Source organism: Felis catus, chromosome F2, assembly GCF_018350175.1.
Source record: "Felis catus isolate Fca126 chromosome F2, F.catus_Fca126_mat1.0, whole genome shotgun sequence".
In the NCBI taxonomy this organism is placed as follows: domain Eukaryota; kingdom Metazoa; phylum Chordata; class Mammalia; order Carnivora; family Felidae; genus Felis; species Felis catus.
In genome coordinates this window covers 7847574-7866063 of record NC_058385.1, presented here as the reverse complement: position 1 = coordinate 7866063, position 18490 = coordinate 7847574, and the positions used below count along the sequence as shown (strand labels likewise).

The following is an 18490-nucleotide window of genomic DNA, read 5'->3' as shown; positions in this document are numbered from 1 at the left end:
TTCTTTCTTTCCTTCCTTCCTTCCTTCCTTCCTTCCTTCCTTCCTTCCTTCCTTCCTTCCTTCCTTCCTCTCTCTCCTTCCAAAACAGTGATGCATTCCTAACTAATCCCCTGCGTTATTTGGTAGTGCAGCCTTGCTGGTTATGTTGATACTTTGGTTGAATGTGGTCTGCTCTTTGCTGTCTGTACTGGCACATTGGAGTTAAATATTCCCCATGGAATTCCTCACTTCTTGAGTGCCTGCCATACACCAGGTATGATGCAGGGCGTTTGCCCTTCACGTTGTCTTAGCAGAGTCTCACTGACGCCTGCCCTATGAGGTAGGGTGTACTTTCCCCACTCCTCTGACGAGGACACAGATGCAGAGAGGGAAAGAAATGAGCCACAGCTCAAAGTTATTAGGTCATGATTCAAGATGCACAACAGTCCTTTGAATCTGAAGTTCCTCTCCATTATGCTGCTTGAGCAGGCAGTATGCATTTCTCTCTCATTCCCTGGGTGGTGGTAGAGGAACAAGTGTCATTGTCATTAGGCATCGTGACTTTCAAATATTGTGTTACAGTGTGACAAGCAGTCTGTGCCTGTAATCCCAAGTACATTTGTTTTTCTCTCACCAGGCATGTGTGTGCATGTGTATATGCATGAGCATGTATGTGAGGAGGGGAGGGAGAGAGAGAGAGAGAAGGGTGAGAAATGAGGAAATCAAAAGAAATATGATCACATATGATGATTCACTTATTGGACTAATGCTTTTCATTGAACATGGATGCCTCTAACATGGCAGGAAAGGAAGTAAAAAGTGTACAAATTGGAAAAGAAGAAATAAAACTATCTTTGTTCACATATGACATGATTATAAAAATCGGAAAGAATCAATGAGAAATACTTACTCCTAGAACTAATATGAGATTATAGAAAGGATGCAAAATATCAGCTTAACAATAGATTGTTTTTCTATTGTGTTTTCCTATTTATTTATTTATTTATTTATTTATTTATTTATTTATGTTTATTTATGCGAGAGAGAGAGAAAGAGAGAGAGAGAGAGAGAGAGAGAGAGTGTGTGAGCCAGGGAGGGTCAGAGAGAGAGGGAGACACAGAATCTGAAGCAGGCTCCAGGCTCTGAGCTGTCAGCACAGACCCCGACACGGGGCTCAAACCCACGAACTGTGAGATCATGACCTGAGCCGAAGTTGGATGCTTAACCGACTGAGCCACCCAGGTGCCCCTGTGTTTTCCTATTTATTAATGAGTAAGTGAAATTTGAAATTAAAAACACAATACCGTTTACATTAGCATTCTCCAAAATGAAATACTTAGGTATAAGTCTGATAAAATATGTACAAGATCTATATGAGCAAAACTATAAAACTCTGATGAAAGAAATCAAAGAATTTTATAAAAATGGAGAGAGATGGTCCATATTCATGGATGGGAAGCCTCAATATTGTCAAGATGTCAGTTCTTCACAACTTGATCTGTAAATTCAATGCAATCCCAGTCAAAGTTCTAGTAAGTAATTTTGTGACTATTCATAAACGAATTCTAAAGCTTATGTGTCAGGCAAAAGACCCAGCCAGAATAGCCAACACGATGCTGAAGGAGAAGAACAAAGTTGGAGGACTGACACCCCCCAACTTCAAGACTTACTATAAAGCTACAGTAATCAGAACAGTGCGATATTGGTAAAAGATGGACAAACAGATTAAGAGAACAGAATAGAGTCCGGAAATATACCCATATAAATATAATCGACTGATCTTTGACAAGAAAGCAAAAGCAATAGGGAAAATATAGCCTTTCCAACAGAAGGTCCTGGAAAAACCAGACATCCACATGCAAAGTAATGAATGTAGACACACCCTTTATAACCTTCAGCAAAATTAACTCGAAATCCATCACAGACCTAAATTAAAATGAAGAAGTGTAAAAACTCCTGGAAGATAACATCGGAGAAAATCTCGATGACCTTGGGTATGGTGATGACTCTTTGGATGCAACACCAAAGGCGTGGTTCACGAAAGGAAGGGTAAGTGGGACTTCATCAAAATGAAAACTTCTGCAAAAAAAACCCCATCAAGTGAACAAAATGACAAGCCACAAACTGAAATAAAATATTTGCAAATGGTAGATCGGATAAAGGAAAATATACAAAGAATTCTTAAAACTCAACAATAATACGGCAACCTAAGTGAAAAAAAAAAAACACCTCACCGAAGAAGAAATACAGATAGCAATAAGCATATGAAAAGATGCTACACACTATATGTCATCAGGAAAATGCAAATCAAAACAGCAATGAGATTCCACCACAGACTATTAGTATGGCCAAAATCCAGAACACTGACAACATCAAATGCTGGGGAGGATGCGGAACAGCAAGAATTCTCATTCATTGCTGCTGGGAATGCAGAATGGTAAAATGACCTTGGAAGAACAGGCTGGTGGTTTCTTATAAAACTAAACATACTCTCATCATATAATCTAGTAACTGCACTCCTTGGTGTTGAAAACATACGTCCACATAAAAACCCGCACACAGATGTGTATAGCAGCTTTATTCATAATCTCCTAAACTTGAAAGCAACTAAGATGTCCTTCAGTAGGCGATAGGATAAAACAAGCAAGCAAGCAAACAAACAAACAAAAACTAGAGCATACTTGGACAGTGGTATATTATTCAGTGCAAAAAGAAATGAGCCATCAAGCCATGAAAAGATATTGAGAAACCTTAAGTTCACATTACTAAGTGGAATAAACCAGTCTGAAAGGATATACACTGTATGATTCCAAATCCATGACATTCTGGAAAAGACAAAACCGTGGGGAGAGTATAAAATCAGTGGTTGCCAGGGGCTGGGGGTGGGGGTGGGGCGGGAAGATGAACACAGGGAGCACAGAAGGTTTTTGAGGCAATGGAAATACTCGGTATAATTTTGTGATGACAGATACATGTCAGTGTTCATTTGTCCAAACCCATAGAATGTGCAGCAGCAACAGTGAACCCTAGTGCACGCCCGGCACTTTGGGTCATAAGGATGTGTCAATGTAGGTTTGTCCTTTTTAATAGATGTATCATCCTGGTGGGGGATGTTGATAACGGAGGAGCCTATACTTTGGGGTCTGAGGACACGTGGGAAAATCCATGCCTTCTCCCTATTTTTTCTGTGAACCTCAAACTGTTCTAAAAAATAAAATCTATTTAAAAAGGAAGAAAACATGGCCACCAATTTTAGAAAGCCTATGCTTTCCTAGGACTGGAGAAAATATCTGAAAATATTCAAATCGACACTTAGCATTTGAATGCTAATGAGCTTGTGGGAAAAAGATTAGTTTCGATGTCTAATGGAGTGAAGATGATGTGCTTAGAAAATGTAAAGACACGGCACAACATGTCCCCCCCCCCCCATAAATATCTATTCTTTCAAGAAATCAAGGCTAAAAGCACTTTGTGCTAAAAATATAGGTCAGCGGACAGATCAGAGTCTAAGTGGCATTTGCTGGAAGATTTCTGAGGTCTCAACCCCTCTGGGACAACTCTGAGTTCAAGAGACCAGAGCACAACAAAAGTAGTCAGCATTGGCTCTGGAGGGCATGTGTAACCTAAGGCCGGCCGGAGAACTCTCAGGGGGAGAGCAAGCCAATATTTAACTTCAAGGTTAGGTGAAATGAGTTCACACTGGTCTACATCTATTTAAACGAGAAAGAAAATGTGAGTTACGAAACCTCATTTCATAGCAAATTTAGAAAATTGCTAAGGGTGTTCTTCCCCTTCTCCTTTTGAGGCAGGAAAGAAGGAAGCGAGAAGACGGTCCAGGTGGACAGCCTGTGCCACGCCCTCCTTGTGCCAGACAGGAGATGGTGGTTCTTCAGGTTGTGTGTTTGATTCTAACACAACACTGCAATTTAGATCGTTAAATTCTTTTCCAGTCAGAGAAGCTAATGCTCGCTGTGGTTAAGTAACCCACGCAGGGCTACAAGGCGGGTGAACCCACAAAAGATCATTCATGATGGAATTTCTCCATGTTGAGGTCCTTCATCGATGGGGAAGAGCCCGGAACCCTGGGCTCGGGTTTAGCTCTACCTTTTGAGTATCACCCTTGGTACCTGTGTTAAGTACCAGGACAGGGAGGCAGGAACAGGATCCGAGAACAATCTTGCTTTGGTTCTGCTTCTCAAGTCTATTTTCTAACAGCTCCTTCAACACAGTCTTATGTTTATTCCTCTACCCTGAAACTCGTGCTCTTAGCCGCTTTACTCATTTTAGTCTTCCCTGGAGTCTAGAGATTCCCTCCTTGCTACTACTCCTCTTTCTTCTCTTCTAATCCACATTTTTCTTTCTTAAGCTTTTCACTGTTATGTTTTGGGCTGTGTCACAGCGATGTCACAATTGTCAAATCTGATGCTCTGTTCAGTTCTCACCTTGACTGGTCCCTCACGGGCATTTCTTCGGAGACACCTGCCTTAGCCACCATGTCCCTGGGCTCATCTGACCTTTCCATCTCTCTTATGTCCTCCCGCTTCACTGTCTTTTTTTCCATTCTAGACTCTTAAAAGGTGGTACCCCTAGGGTTCTGTTCTTGGCCTTTTCCTTCTCCACTGATCTCTCCCTAGGTGATCTCTTCTGTTTTTACTGCCTCAACTATCAACTTAGCTCAGGCTGACGTGTTTATAAAACCTTTCCCATCCTGTCCAGGTGGAGCGGGCCCCTCCCTTCTTTGGGTGTCTCCCGTCTTCTGGGTCTACTTCTATCATGGTACCCATGTCACCATTTGCACTTAGTGGTTCGTATGTGGCTTACCATTACTAGCTTGGAAGCTCTTCACGGGTAAATGGTTTTAAGTTATCTTCGTTTCCTAGGATTCAGATCAGTGCCCGTCATGGAGAGGTGCTCAACAAATATTTGTTGAGTAAATGAATGTAATGATTAATGAAGATTCCCTTAGGTCCCACTCAAGACACTGCAACCTATCTATGGTTGAGAGATGTGTTGCTGGACCTCAAGAGCACAGAGTGGTTTTCAGGACCCTCGAGCTTCAAGATCAAGTTCATGTTGTTCCCCTACTGTTTCCTGGAGTTGGCCGTGTGACGATGCACGTGCCTCGTGCTCTGACTTCTGCTTCAGGGCCCGGCAGACCTGCCTCCTGAAAGACTGACACTCCACTCATTCTTTAAGATCTAACACTCCCTCTTTCATGAAGTGGCATCCCTGATTTTGAAACAAATGTCTCCTTCTGTGTTCACAAAACATGTCAAAAAACGCGTTTTGCTTCAAATGGTTTTTGCAGCTGCTTGACTTTTTACTTTTCTGGGTTGATTTTTTTTTTTTTTTTTTTTTTTTACGTCTGCAAACTTTACAATCTGTGCATTTATTGACTCAGTCATTTATTCCTAAAGTCCAGATCCAAAATATCCGCTTCCATCCCGGGAGCTACGTTTTAGATTTTTTTTTTTTTCCATTTGCCTTTGACCTTAGTGTTCTGGCTAACAAAACTCGGGAAGTGGTCGCCTCTGTTGAAACCTACCCACTGGAAAGTCCTACAGTTCGACCCCCTGCCAGAGAACTGGAGCCCCAGTAGAATCGTCCAAGGGGTTGAACTGGTAATATCATGGACGGTTAAAAAGTTTTGGAGTTCTGGAGCCTTGTTCGTCTCGGAGACTCTGAGACTTTTTCTACAGCTGATGGAAAGCTGTGGAAATTTAGGCTCACAATGAAAGTGCTGACCAAACCTTAGGCAGGCAGCGCTCAGCAGGCCCTGTCCTTCTGCAATCAGCGGCTCATTGTGAGCTGAGGAGTGAGTTTCCACACGGGTTTGTGGTTTTATACGGAGGAGGAACGTTTACACACCAATTGAATCAGTTGCTTCTTTCTCCTCCTGCTTTTGCATCTGGCTCTGACAGCGTGCGGGGCTCTGGATCTCTCACACATAGACAGTCCTCTGCACGAGTGGGACGGTTTTTGTAAAAAAGTCTTTCTTGAATCATTCGACAGGAAATGAGCATAGTTCTTTACCCCGCTGACTCATCAGGACAATCTTAACTTACACGTCTAAGGAACGCTGTAAGGCTCGGTCTAATTCCAATCCGCCAAATAAATGCAAAATATGTTTCTGGGCTGGAATGTACGCTTTTGGATGGCAAAAGTTTGTCGGCAAAGAACGGGCTTCGGAATTAAAACTATCTAAGTGGTTGTGGGGGCTTCCCCCATCCACCCGCCGAATCAGAATCGCGCCAGAAAATCCTGATCCTCAGATTGTCTGTGGCTTCCTAGAAAATAAAGCGATCTGGGGAAATGCCCCAGTAGGCCACTCGTGAATTCTGTACTAAGTTGACCTCGCTTTGTCCCTGCTCAGTGAGTACTTTGACTCTCCACAGTAGTGAGTTTTTTAGTGTTTAGAAATAATAATTACGGTATGTCGATATTCAGTCAAAGTAAACACCTGGTCTGAATTCAGGCCAAGGGTCAGGCAAATGGAAAATAACCGTGGGCTTCTGTGTTCCTGAAGGTGTGAAGTGTTGAAATGCTCCTGGTATTTGGGGACGTTGGAGGTTGGCAACCAAAGCCATGAGAAAGGCAAAGGAAGAGCCGGTGTTTGGGGACCCTATTCGCTGCAGACAGCCCTGTGTTTATGTGTGCCTCTCTGATCCACCAGGGTTTGGCCTTTGCACCTCTTCTCCGGGTCTCTTCTCTCCATAGGCACGTATGTGCAATTGTTATTACCCGTTGACCCCCACTCGGACCCCAGTCTGTGACCCTGTGCCTGAACATGCAAAACCGACTCCCATCTCACAGGGAAGGAGACAGGGTGAGAGGAGGAAGACTGAGTGGAAAAACACCAAGATTGGTGCTTGCTTATTGGAGATAATTAAGTAGAACCTAAAAATAGTCAGGCCCTTATTTCATATTATGTTCAAAATGATTCAAATTCAAAACCATTCGCAGCTGTGCCCGGCGCTGATCTACCATACAGAGTTGATTTCAAGCACTCGAATCAATGATAAGCAAATGAAGCTTCTCTCTTTCCTTCTAAGTATAACTTGGGGAGGTACCATGACTCAGAGGCTATTGAGTGCGAAACAAAGAGATCAATAATATCATTACCCCCACGACACCCACCATTTATCCCGCCAATACGCTTCAAGAGAATGGAGCAGGATGGCCAACACGTCATGTCAGCCTTGTAAGTCTCTCCCCACAAAGTTGTTGATAGCGTTTCAAATTCAACTCTGTATATGTATTGATTAAGCAGACTGGTAGTTTACTATTTTACTGATTTATCTGTGGAGAATCCCAAGTACCGAACAATGCAAAAACACAGGCTGAAAAGTCAGAGATAGAGGAAAATAGGTTGTATTTCTTTAAAAGCATATATGCAAGGATTTACCCTGCCACTAGAACGCTCTTTCGAGTGTGAGAAATAACTCTTAATCGTGTGCTATAAATGGTATCAACGATCCCATGGCTTTGAGGAGACCATCATCACCAGCGTTGCTGAACAGACAGGCATAGACAAAATCACCAGCCTCCCCCTTCTGGTTTTGTTCACATTTCTTTCTTTCTTTCTTTTTTTTTTTTTCCTAAAAAAGAATGTGAAAAAATGTTAGGCATCGTTTGTGACCCAGCTTGGAGGCCATTCTTTTCATGACACCTTCCATGATTCTTCCTACGTGCCTTGACATCTTTTTTTGAACACAGTCAGCAGGCGTGGCATTTCTGCTTCCCCTGCATCATTGTCCGTAAGGGATCATTCTGGGTCACCCAAGGGTCTGAACGTGGCCGCAAATAGAACACGGAGTGTAATGGAGTTAAAATGGCTTCTTGGTGTTCCTTTTCCAGTACGTTCAAGTCTTTGAGACCAGGGGCTGTGCCATTTGTTTTTGTATCAATCACATCTAGCAGAAGGCTCTGCCACATAGCAGATATTCATTTTGCATTTTATTCAACAAATATCCATCGATTGCTTTGTATGAGCCAAGCGCGGGCCAGGAAGGAATGTGTAATAGCCTTTGAGTGCAGGCATCATTGCTAAGGTTGCCCTTGTTTTTTGGCAGCCTCGACTGAGTTTGTCAGCACCTGGAAGGCAGGGCCTGCCGTCTTTTATTTATTTTTTCAATACCCAGCAGGGTTTTGCACTAAATGCTATTGGGTACATTGAGTATATTTATAAAGCCAGAAGAGATCACAACTGTCCAGCGTAGAGGCTGCTGTGTTGTAATTTTTGTATCGTTTAACCCTTTACAAGTGTTCCTTGGTCAGATTTTTGTCATGTGTTTTGAGGAACTTAATGCCCGCTTTTCCTTACAATTTTGATTCCAATCAAAAGTTTCGGATGGTGCTGTTCTTAAATTTTTGTTTCATCAACAATGAACTGCTGCTGCTTCATAGAACTTTTATAAACTTTATGAAGGCGGATGCAACGAAGTAACAAGGAAAGAAATGAGGACACTTCTTGGAATTAAGACCTTCCTATTCCAATGGGCACGGTTAAGCGCTCTTCCCTAGATATCAAGAGATTTGCCCATTTTTCGGTCCCTGTTAACTGTCGCGCTCACTGACTTCTTGTGTTTATGGATCAGAAACTTGAGACACTGTGGAATTCTTCCGAAGGAGCGTACCTTAAAATTGCCAGTGTGACAGTATGTGTCAAAAGCCTTCAAACCCTGCCTGCCCTTAACTCCAGAATTTCCACTTTTAGGTATTTATCTTTGAGAAGTAATTGAGGCTATCTGCAAAGATTTAGTTCTTACTATCATTTGATAACTTATGATTTTAAAAACAGGGAATTCGTGGAAAAGAAGAAGACAACCCATGTTGGTAAATTATGTAGTTGTTAGAAATGGTGTAGGAACGGGGCGCCTGAGTGGCTCAGTCAGTTAGGCGACCGACGTTGGCTCAGGTCACAATCTCGGGGTCTGTGGGTTCAAGCCCCACGTCGGGCTCTGTGCTGACAGCTCGGAGCCTGGAGCCTCCTTCGGATTCTGTGTCTCCCTCTCTCTCTGTCCCTCCCCTGCTCATGCTCTGTTTCCCTCTGTCTCTCAATAACAAATAAACGTTAGAAAATTTTTTTAAAAAAGAAATGGTGTAGGAACAATATACACATGGTTATGGACATATGTTCATGATGTGTTGTCAAAAAAAGAGGTTATAAAACAGTATCCATATTTTAATTCTATTGTAATGTAACATATACTAAAATGTGAAAGAAGTCTATAAGGGAAAGCAATAAAATATAATCACGAGTTATTTCTCAGTTGCAGGATTTTTATTACGTCTGTCCGGAAGACAGCTTTTATTTTCTCCTTTGTGTGTATTTTATTTTCTCCTTTGTGTTTTCTATTCTATCTTGAATGGCAGGTATAATAGAGAATCAAAGTTAACATTTTAAAATTTCCAAATATGTAAAAATACAGTATGGGGGGGGTGCCTGGGTGGCTCAGTTGGTTGAGTGACTATGGCTCAAGTCATGATCTCATGGCTCATGGGTTTGAGCCCCACATCAGGCTCTCCACAGTCAGCACAGAGCCCGCTTCGAATCCCTGCCCCTTCTCTCTGCCCCTTCCCCGCTAGTGCTCTCTTTCTCTCTCACAAATAGATAAAAAAATTTTTTTAATACAATATATGGGGGAGCTTATATTATGTGTTTCATCTATGTAAAATAACACTATGATTTTCCATGGAAACTTAAACCGCAGTCTGTATTGCCTAGTCCAGTGGAGAAACCAGTAAAAAAATAAGGTAGCTCCTGAGCACGGTAGTTACACGCTAAATTCAGGGGTGACGGAATAACAATAATCCACATGAACGAAAAACAATTTCAACTGGCTGTGGCGAAACTAACACGGAGTGAGGAGAGAGGGAGAGGCGATTGGTGGGGAAGGCGATGTGAGTTTTATTTCTTTATTTATTTTTACTATATGAAATTTATTGTCAAAGAAATCGTGGTCAATATACACAATGGAGTACTACATGGCAATGAGAAAGGATGAAATATGGCCCTTTGTAGCAACATGGACGGAACTGGAGAGTGTGATGCGATGTGAGTCTTAGCAGCGACGTTTGAATGTGGTCCCGCGTGCAGAGGATGAGTCACGTGAGGATGAGAAGGAATGGCAAGGCGAAGGCCCCGCAAATGCCAACGTGGTGTGTCTAAGAAAGAGCAGGCTAGTGTCACCGGGCTTGGGTGAGTAGTGAACACTAGAAGGTGTGGAGGTGCCAAACCAGGGCACCTTGTCACGCACACGTTAAAAAAAAAAAAAAGAAAAAAAAAGAAATGCAAATACAAATCACACTGAGATCCTACTCAGAGCTAGAATTGAGACCAACCCTGCCAGATTTTGGAGAGGGTTCGGAGGAATCTCAACACAAGCGCACTGCGGTAGCAACGACTGTAATTTGGTGCGACCACTTTGGAAAATACTTCGGCATCATCTACAAAAGCTCGCTGTGCCCGTACTCCAGGACTCGGCAAATTCACTCTTGGGTATTAGCCCAAGAGAAATATGCGTACGTGTGTAAAGGCATACAAAAACCATCCACAGTAACATTATTTATAACGCTCTCAAACTGAGAACAAACCATGCGTCCATCAACAACAGTAGAGTGGAAAAATAAACAGGTTCATTCTTACGATGGATTATTTTAGAGCACGAGAGTGAGTTTCTGTTTGTGCTCTGTCTGTCTCTCTCTCTCTCAAAAATAAATAAACATTAAAAAAAATTTTAAAATAAGGGGCGCCTGGGTGGCTCAGTCGGTTGAGCGTCTGACTTCGGCTCAGGTCATGATCTCACAGTTCGTGAGTTCAAGCCCTGCGTCGGGCTCTGGGCTCATGGCTCAGAGCCTGGAGCCCGCTTCAGATTCTCTGTGTGTCTCTCTCTGCCCCTCCCGGACTCGTGCTCTGTCTCTCGCTCTCAAAAATAAATAAACATTAAAAAAAAAAAAGAACAGAGCTTCTGTGATGCTGCTCATGTTCCTCTCTTGGTAGCAGTTTCTTATGATGGTTGTGTCCTTTCCTGTGCATGTGTTATACTTCAAAAATAATGTTTAAAAATTATAAAACAAAACCAGATATACAGCATAGGAAGCGAAGAAGAGGAGAGAGGGTAGACATATCTTTCAAGGAGTCTGTGAAGAGCGAGAAGGTACTATGGTAGATAAGGGCCAAGGTTTTCCTCTAATAAAGATGAGGGTTATTGCAGGATGCTGGCAAAAATCCAGTGAAAGTTAAAGTGATACGCAGGAGAGGGAGACAGAGGCTGATTTCATGAAGAAGATGCTTGAGTGGGTGAGCAGGGATGGAATCCAGCACCGAAGGGGGGGGGGTGGATAGGTGCCCGCTCAGTTTATCCTTGTAAATGGAGGGGCCCGGGGTAGATGGGCGTAGAAGCTGGTAGAACGGTACAGTTAGAATGGAAAAGGAAACAGCTCCTGGTTGACTGCTTCTGTTTTCTCACTGAAATAAGAAGTGAGGCGAGCAGTTCAGAGTAACAGATGCGGAGTATTGGGAGTATGAGGACACAGGAGAAGGTAGGAAACGGCGAGTGTGGGGGCAGGACAGGGAATTTCTGGGAGAGATAAGGTAGGATTGCTGGACACTGCTGGGGGGCCACTTGAGGTCTGTGACCATACACTGAAGGAGGACGTGTCAGTTGCCAGATCTTTTACATGAGCAATCTCCATGATCTAAAACCCGTGCATCGGTCTCATACGGTCCCCGTTCGGGCTTTAACAAGTTTGGTTACCCTTTCTCAGATGGAAGCCGGCAAAAGTAACACCACAGAATGGGGAATGTATTGCTCCTCGCCTGAGGGAGGGGGCTGGGCCTGCAGAGATTTCCAGGACCCCCTGACCAGCTGGTTTCCCATGAAGCTCTGCTGAGAGGTAGCACTGGCAGGAGGTTGGAAGGTCGGAAGAGAGGAGACTTTTTTCTGGATTCCAGCTCAGATCGGTGTCCTATCCTTACTGGCTTCTAAAGCCCCTACCTCCTGTCCTCAGCTTCGTTTGCTGTCGCCCTGCACAGCCTCACCAGGTCGGGGGTGGGGGGTGGGGGGGCTTGCTGCATCCCTGCCCGGCCGCCTTCCAGGCTGGTCAATGTCAATGAAGGCAGTGGCCGTGCCCCGTCCCTTTGTCAGCCACACCCATCAGGTTGTGCCCTCCCCAGAGATCCGAGCGCCTTTTCCTTCATTCCTCTAGCTCTAGGGTTGGGAGCTTCACCCCTTCGTTAGGAATCTCTTACTTTTATGACATCTGCCTTTTTGTCCTCTCAGCTTCTCAGCCTCCATGGAGTAGACAGCCTGATTTCAATCTCTTCTTCCGGGATATCTAACGTGGTCTGCATTCCTGATTACTGTAACTGACAGATCATTTTAAAAAAACAAAAAAGAAAAAAAAACCCCAAAACCCCAAAACCCAAAAAACCAAAACCACACCAAAAAACCAGCAGCCAACGTTCAGAGATACAATACTAAAACGCACAGAGTGTCTGGGGGGACGTTTGAAGCATGTGCACACGGCTCTTGGCAAGCATTGTGCAAAGGAGGGCAGACGGCTATGGGCACGCACACCACACTGCAGGGGGTGGGGGCAGTGGCCAGGGTGCGGCCCTCGGGACCCGCCACACTCAGCGCGGCACCCACCACCTCTGGGGGGCCAGACAACAGGTGACAGGAGCGGCGTCCCGATGCTTTGAGACTCCGTGGTTGGGAAAGCACTCCCCTGCTCTGGGCTCCTCTGTTTTTCCTGAAACTGTCAGCATAGCTTGCACAGAAACACCTCTCTTTTGCACATGCAGATTTCATCTAGTTTCTATGCTATCTAATTAGGCTAAGGGGTCACAAGAACGGGGAAGAAGTTCAACGAACAGCTTCAGAAACCCACAATGACTCCTGTGACGGGTTCAGCTCAACTCCAGGAGACAACTGTGCCCATGGACTGAAAGTAACCTGCTTGGCGTGAACATCCAATGCACTAAGGGCACTGGGAAGAACATTCCACAGAGGGGATGGGGTACTGCTTGTTCAGAGGTGGAGAGGAGAGCTTCTGCTTCTCAGACTTATAACGAGTAGCCCTCCTGGTGAGAGGGTGGACCCTGAGATTGAACGTAGGGAGCGAAGGTGGAATTGATCAGATATTCATGTGTCAGGTAGAGCGATGGGCTAGAGACCCGAGAAGGCCTTTTTCCGACAGCTTCTGTGATGCCATCAGAACTGTCCTATGATGAACAACGACTCAAGCAGAGGCTCAGTGGGCCCTCAGTGGGGGCGGGTGAGCTAGACACGGTCAAGCGCTCCCCTCATTTAAAGTATCCCGTCGACAGAATGGAACATTCTAGCACACACCCAGATAAATTAGGTGCTTCTAAATATATTTTGTCACGCTGTTTATAATGTCACAGTATACACTTTTAATAAAACATGAACTTTTTTTAGGACAAGTTTTGTGGGGCTTCACACACCATCATGCACATAAGAGACATTCGATAAATGTGTTAATTAACTAATGAAAATAGCAACTGCAGAGCAGACAGATCTAAAGGGATGTGGGACACAGTCCCACTCACAGGCTGGCACTCTTGCCTGTGCTTCCCCTCCCCCGAAGGCAGAGGTAGAGCCAGGCACATGTGGAGACAGTCATCTGGCAGAGGAGGAGGGTTGAGGTAGCTGGGTTTCTCCTCTGACCTGCACCACGCGAAGGGAGCCGGGTGTGGCTCTACCTTTACCGCGAAGTTGAACGACTGGGCATCCCACGATTTCGGTCTTGAAGGTCCTCATCAGGACGTGGCAAATGAGGTGTTTTTCACACTTCAGGGATGTCTCAGTTGCCTCAGTTTTCTCGGGGCAGTGCTGGATGTTTGAGGACAGCCCCTTAACTTGTGACTTCTCCCGTGATCTCCCGGGAGGCAAGAGAGGAAATGAATCAGTAAGCACTTCTCCCAGCCCCCCTTTCCTCCCTCCTTTTCACGAAGCCTTCGGGATAAACTGTTGGAAAAAGGGGGCAACACGTGGGGTTTTGGATATGAAGAAACCAGGATCGAAGTAGGCGTCGGTGTCCTTCTTGCTCGACAAAGCTGTCCTGGACACATGGCCTGTGGGAGGGCATTTATTTGTCACTCACTCCGCACATCACAGCCAAGTGCACGTAGAGTGTGAAATGGGACCTTCTCATAATGACAAGTAAAGGTGGAAACTGGAAACGCAGAGCCTCAGCCAGCTGGAAAAAGGGGAAACGTTTGGGTTCGCGGATTGGCACCCACTTGCATCTAGCGAAGGCCTGATTTCTCTTGGTTTGCCTAGATGGTTCCTTTCAAGGAATCACTTTTTTGCACGATGCCTTCACTGGTGGCCATGTGCACCTGGCCGCCAGGGCTGGGCGACCGGGCCGCACCAGCCTGAGCTGTGGCTTACACACACACACTCCCTGTCAAGAAAACATCGTGTGCCGTGACCCTGCACAGCATTCCCCGGGCTGCTCCACGGAGCACACCCTTGGACCCCACGGAGCATGGCATCGAGCTAGCAAAGACCGGGGGACGCTTGTTTGTACTTGAATCAATAGCTTCTCTGCCAACTATGGGAGGCTGGGTCCACACGCAACCAAAACCGAGCGTTCGGAGAATTGCGCTCACAACACTAAAAGTGACTTAGAGACCCTCTAGCCTAGCTTGCCAAAAGGTCAGGTAGGGCAGCTTCTTTCTATAGAAGGTAGACAGTCAACCTTCTATCCCTGTTTGTACCACCTAGACACAATCAACGGCCCTGGATGGGTTTGAGACGTTGCTTAAAAAGAGGACAGGCAGGCGTTGGGCCACATCTCACATCTTTAACACCAAGAGCAGTGTCCTCAAATGGGGACTAATCGGTACACCATTGCCCATCTCGGCTTACCAGGCAGTCTTTCCACCTCTCTCTCTTTTTCCATCCCTGTCCTTCCTCCTTTCCCTCCCTCCTTCATTCCTTCCTTCCCACCTTCTTTCCTTCCTTCCTTCCTCCCTCCCTCCCTCTCTCCCTCCCTCTCTCCCTTCCTCTAATCTCTCTAATCTCTCTGTCTCTTCCTCTCCTAGCAGGTGATATGGAATTGGACTGGAAAATCATAACAAGATGCATGCTGGAAACTCCAAGCACAGGATGCTGTCCTAAGTGGCCCCAGGCACTATACGCCATCTAAGCTATGCATGTACAAGTGGACCTTCTTGAGTATTTCTTATACTTCAGAGATAGATATTCCGAGGGAAATTCCAGTTTCTATGAAGAGCAGCAGTTCCGTTTAAGGTGACAGTGCGGAGCGAAAAGACCGGATGTTCATGTTCAAACTTCTGCTCTACTCTGATTCCTGGTCTCAGGACAGGAGCCAAAGTGTCCTTCCCGGGACAGTGCAAACGGAGAAATAATTATACTGTACTTGCATGGCTCACCACTGAGCCTGTCAGCCTCCAGTATGATGAGGTATCTCTGACTTAATTATTCAACAAGTAAGGAACGCTGAGAAAGGAATTTCGACAGCTCACAGTGTTTCAGGGCTATGCCAACTTACATAAGGAGAATACAACCTTTAAGCATCAGTTTTAACATGTCGTATTTTTTGCTTGCCTTTCTTATTGGTTTTTAAAAGAGAGACCTTCGGAGAGTAGTAGATGGTTGAAATTGAGATTTCTATCCTAAAAAAATAATAATTCTAGACAGTCACGTACAAGAAGGACTCGCAGACGTAGGACCGCTCTCTACCCACTAAATAAGAATATTTTAAAGATTTTAATTCCAAGCTCTTTGCAAATACTTCAGAGGGCTCGTGCCACTGATTATTTGCATTCACTACAGAATATTGTTTTTACCTATAAAATCCCAAGAATCTTCCACCATAAATACATATGAAAATATATGTCAGACTAGCTTCTATCGCATTTGTGTTTCTTTTCCTAGAGGGGAAAAAAGCTCTGGTCCTGTAATGTATTCGCATCATTTAATTTACAAGCTGGTTCATTTCAAGCGGGATCATCTATCAGCAGAGGGGTGAATTTGGGAGCTCTCTCTGAAGACAGATTTCTCTTTAAAATGCAAAATGATTTAGATAGTGGGGCCTGCGCTCAACTTCATTTGCTGGAGGTTTTGTGCTTGTTCTTGGGTGTCAGGTATTTCCACTGTTTGGTCTTTTAACATAACTTTCTGCCCACCTCCCTTGTTTAAAAAAATGCAACACTAGGATCCCCCTCGAAGGCTAATGCCTTATCTCGTGCTCCATGACTTGCGTTGATCCTTGTGATCTTTTTTTTTTTTATTTTATACAATTTTTTTTCAACGTTTATTTATTTTTGGAACAGAGAGAGACAGAGCATGAACGGGGGAGGGGCAGAGAGAAAGGGAGACACAGAATCAGAAACAGGCTCCAGGCTCTGAGCCATCAGCTCAGAGCCCGACTCGGGGCTCGAACTCACGGACCGCAAGATCGTGACCTGGCTGAAGTCGGACGCTTAACCGACTGGGCCTCCCAGGCGCCCCGATCCTGGTGATCTTTGAATCAGCCAAGTCTTTTGACCACCTTGGGAGCGCTACAGAACATATTTCCCCTAGAGCTTTCCAAGTTTCACAGCATGGCTCGCCTTGGCCAAGGACGAGGTCTGGCTCTCAAAGCAAGCCTCATGCAAATGTGAGCTTAGCAGATGAGCTGGGGACACCAGGTGTCAGTGAAGAGCCACAACTCTGAGAAACAGAAATTTCGATTCCTATGTTGAGAATGAATAATGGGAGAAAAACTAAGGATTGCCTTTTCTCTACTTTTTTTTTTTTTCCCTGTAAAACTCTCAAGCTGAAGTGATCTCATTTTCTTAGGCCCTCTCTCACCTCCTTCTTGCCCTAGTTCATCATCTTTAGGATCAAAGCTCCTCTATGATTTTCTAAATCTTTTAGAAAACTTGTAGGGACATCCAGTAATCTTGGGCCAGCGCAAGCCAGCTTGCAACCCTCCACCTTCGTGCCTGGGTTTTCCCTCTTGTGTAACGACACTAAGAGATTGTCGAGTTGTTCTGGAGATAAGTACCAGATTCCTGGATAGAGATTTAGTTTGATGTTGTCCTTTATACTGATGTCCTCATTTACACACCATTTCCTAATGCATATAAACCTGGCCCTGTGAGGTTCCTGGACATTCACTGATACGGAGACGGAATAGAGCTCCGAGGAGTTTGGAGATCATCTAGTTTCATTTGGGACCTTTACATCTGAGAAGTGGGGGCCCCGAGACATTAAGTGACTTGCACGCGGTCTCCCAAAAAAGTGAGTTAACCCAAGCCAGATCGTCTTTCTGTAGCTTGTGGCCTTTCACCACTAAAGAGAGTCGTCCGTCTGCAGCTAACTTACGCGTCTTGCTTTCTCATCTGTTTGCACACTAACACACCACGTTCTCTTTCCTCCAATGTGCTTTCTAGCATTTGAGAATCACACCCTATGGATCTCTTTGACCTTTTTCTGAAGCTTCTTGGACCGAAGCGCTTCTAATGCGGAGCCAGAGTGGGCCAGACATTCACAAAGAAATGGGCCCCCATCTACCAATACCCTCTCCATTTTTCTTTTCCTCTAATATGCCCCCCACCCCACCCCTTGCCAATTAAAGCGCTCAGTCCAAACTAACGTGCGCATTGCTATCAGAAGTTATCAGGACATTACAGAGATTCCCCACACCAGCCAGATCAAATCTGAGGTTAGAGCGTGGCCCAGAACAGGACGGCAACATGTATAGACGTGGAGGAAGTCACAGCAAAGGCGCTAATGAGATTGGAACAAAACAAACACATTATAACACGTTCACTGTTCCACAGCATCTGTTTAGTTACAGAATTGACAAATTACCAGGACACCCCTCGTTTAGAAAGGGGCTACCTAGCCAACCTCCATCCAGCCATTTAGTCGCTTATGTGCTCACTGGTCTGTCTGAATCTTCTTGCTGCTAGAAAAAATTTGGGTATCAGATCCTAAGGAAACGTCAGGGCAGATCTGTTACAAGTGTTAGTCTTACTGATGAGATTATCAAACAAGACAGCAAGACAAAAATATTAGTCTGATATTCGTTTCATAAAACTTAGTGTACAAACAATGTATTGTTAAATATTGACAACAGGTTTTTCCCAATGATTTGAAAACAATATTATGGCCACCTTTACCATTTCCTTTTAATCTCTCTGTCTCTGTTTCTTTTTTTTTTTTTTCTGTCTCTCTGTTTCTTAATGTCAAAAGGAAATTATGGAGATTACCCTAATATTCAAATATGTTATAAATATTATCAGAAAGAGAGAGAGAGAGAGCTAGGCCGTCTTCCCCCCAAATTTTTGGAAATCATTCTACCATACAAGACAGAAAAACTCCGCTGACTATTTTCATACTGAACACATGTCAAATCATACAAGCTCTTTCCCTACTCCGAGGGCAGCCGGAAGGCAAACCAGAACTGTCTTTCTGTAAATTAGCCGTAACAAGTAATCGTGAAGCAGAAAATGTGCATCATTCAC

The 18490-nt window shown here is 44.5% G+C and overlaps 1 protein-coding gene across 3 annotated transcripts in view; it reads right to left on the bottom strand.

Moving 5' to 3' along the window:
* XKR4 (XK related 4) overlaps window positions 1-18490 on the bottom strand; it is a 436657-nt gene that overhangs the window by 155388 nt on the left and 262779 nt on the right. The gene's annotated exons all lie outside the window — the stretch shown is intronic.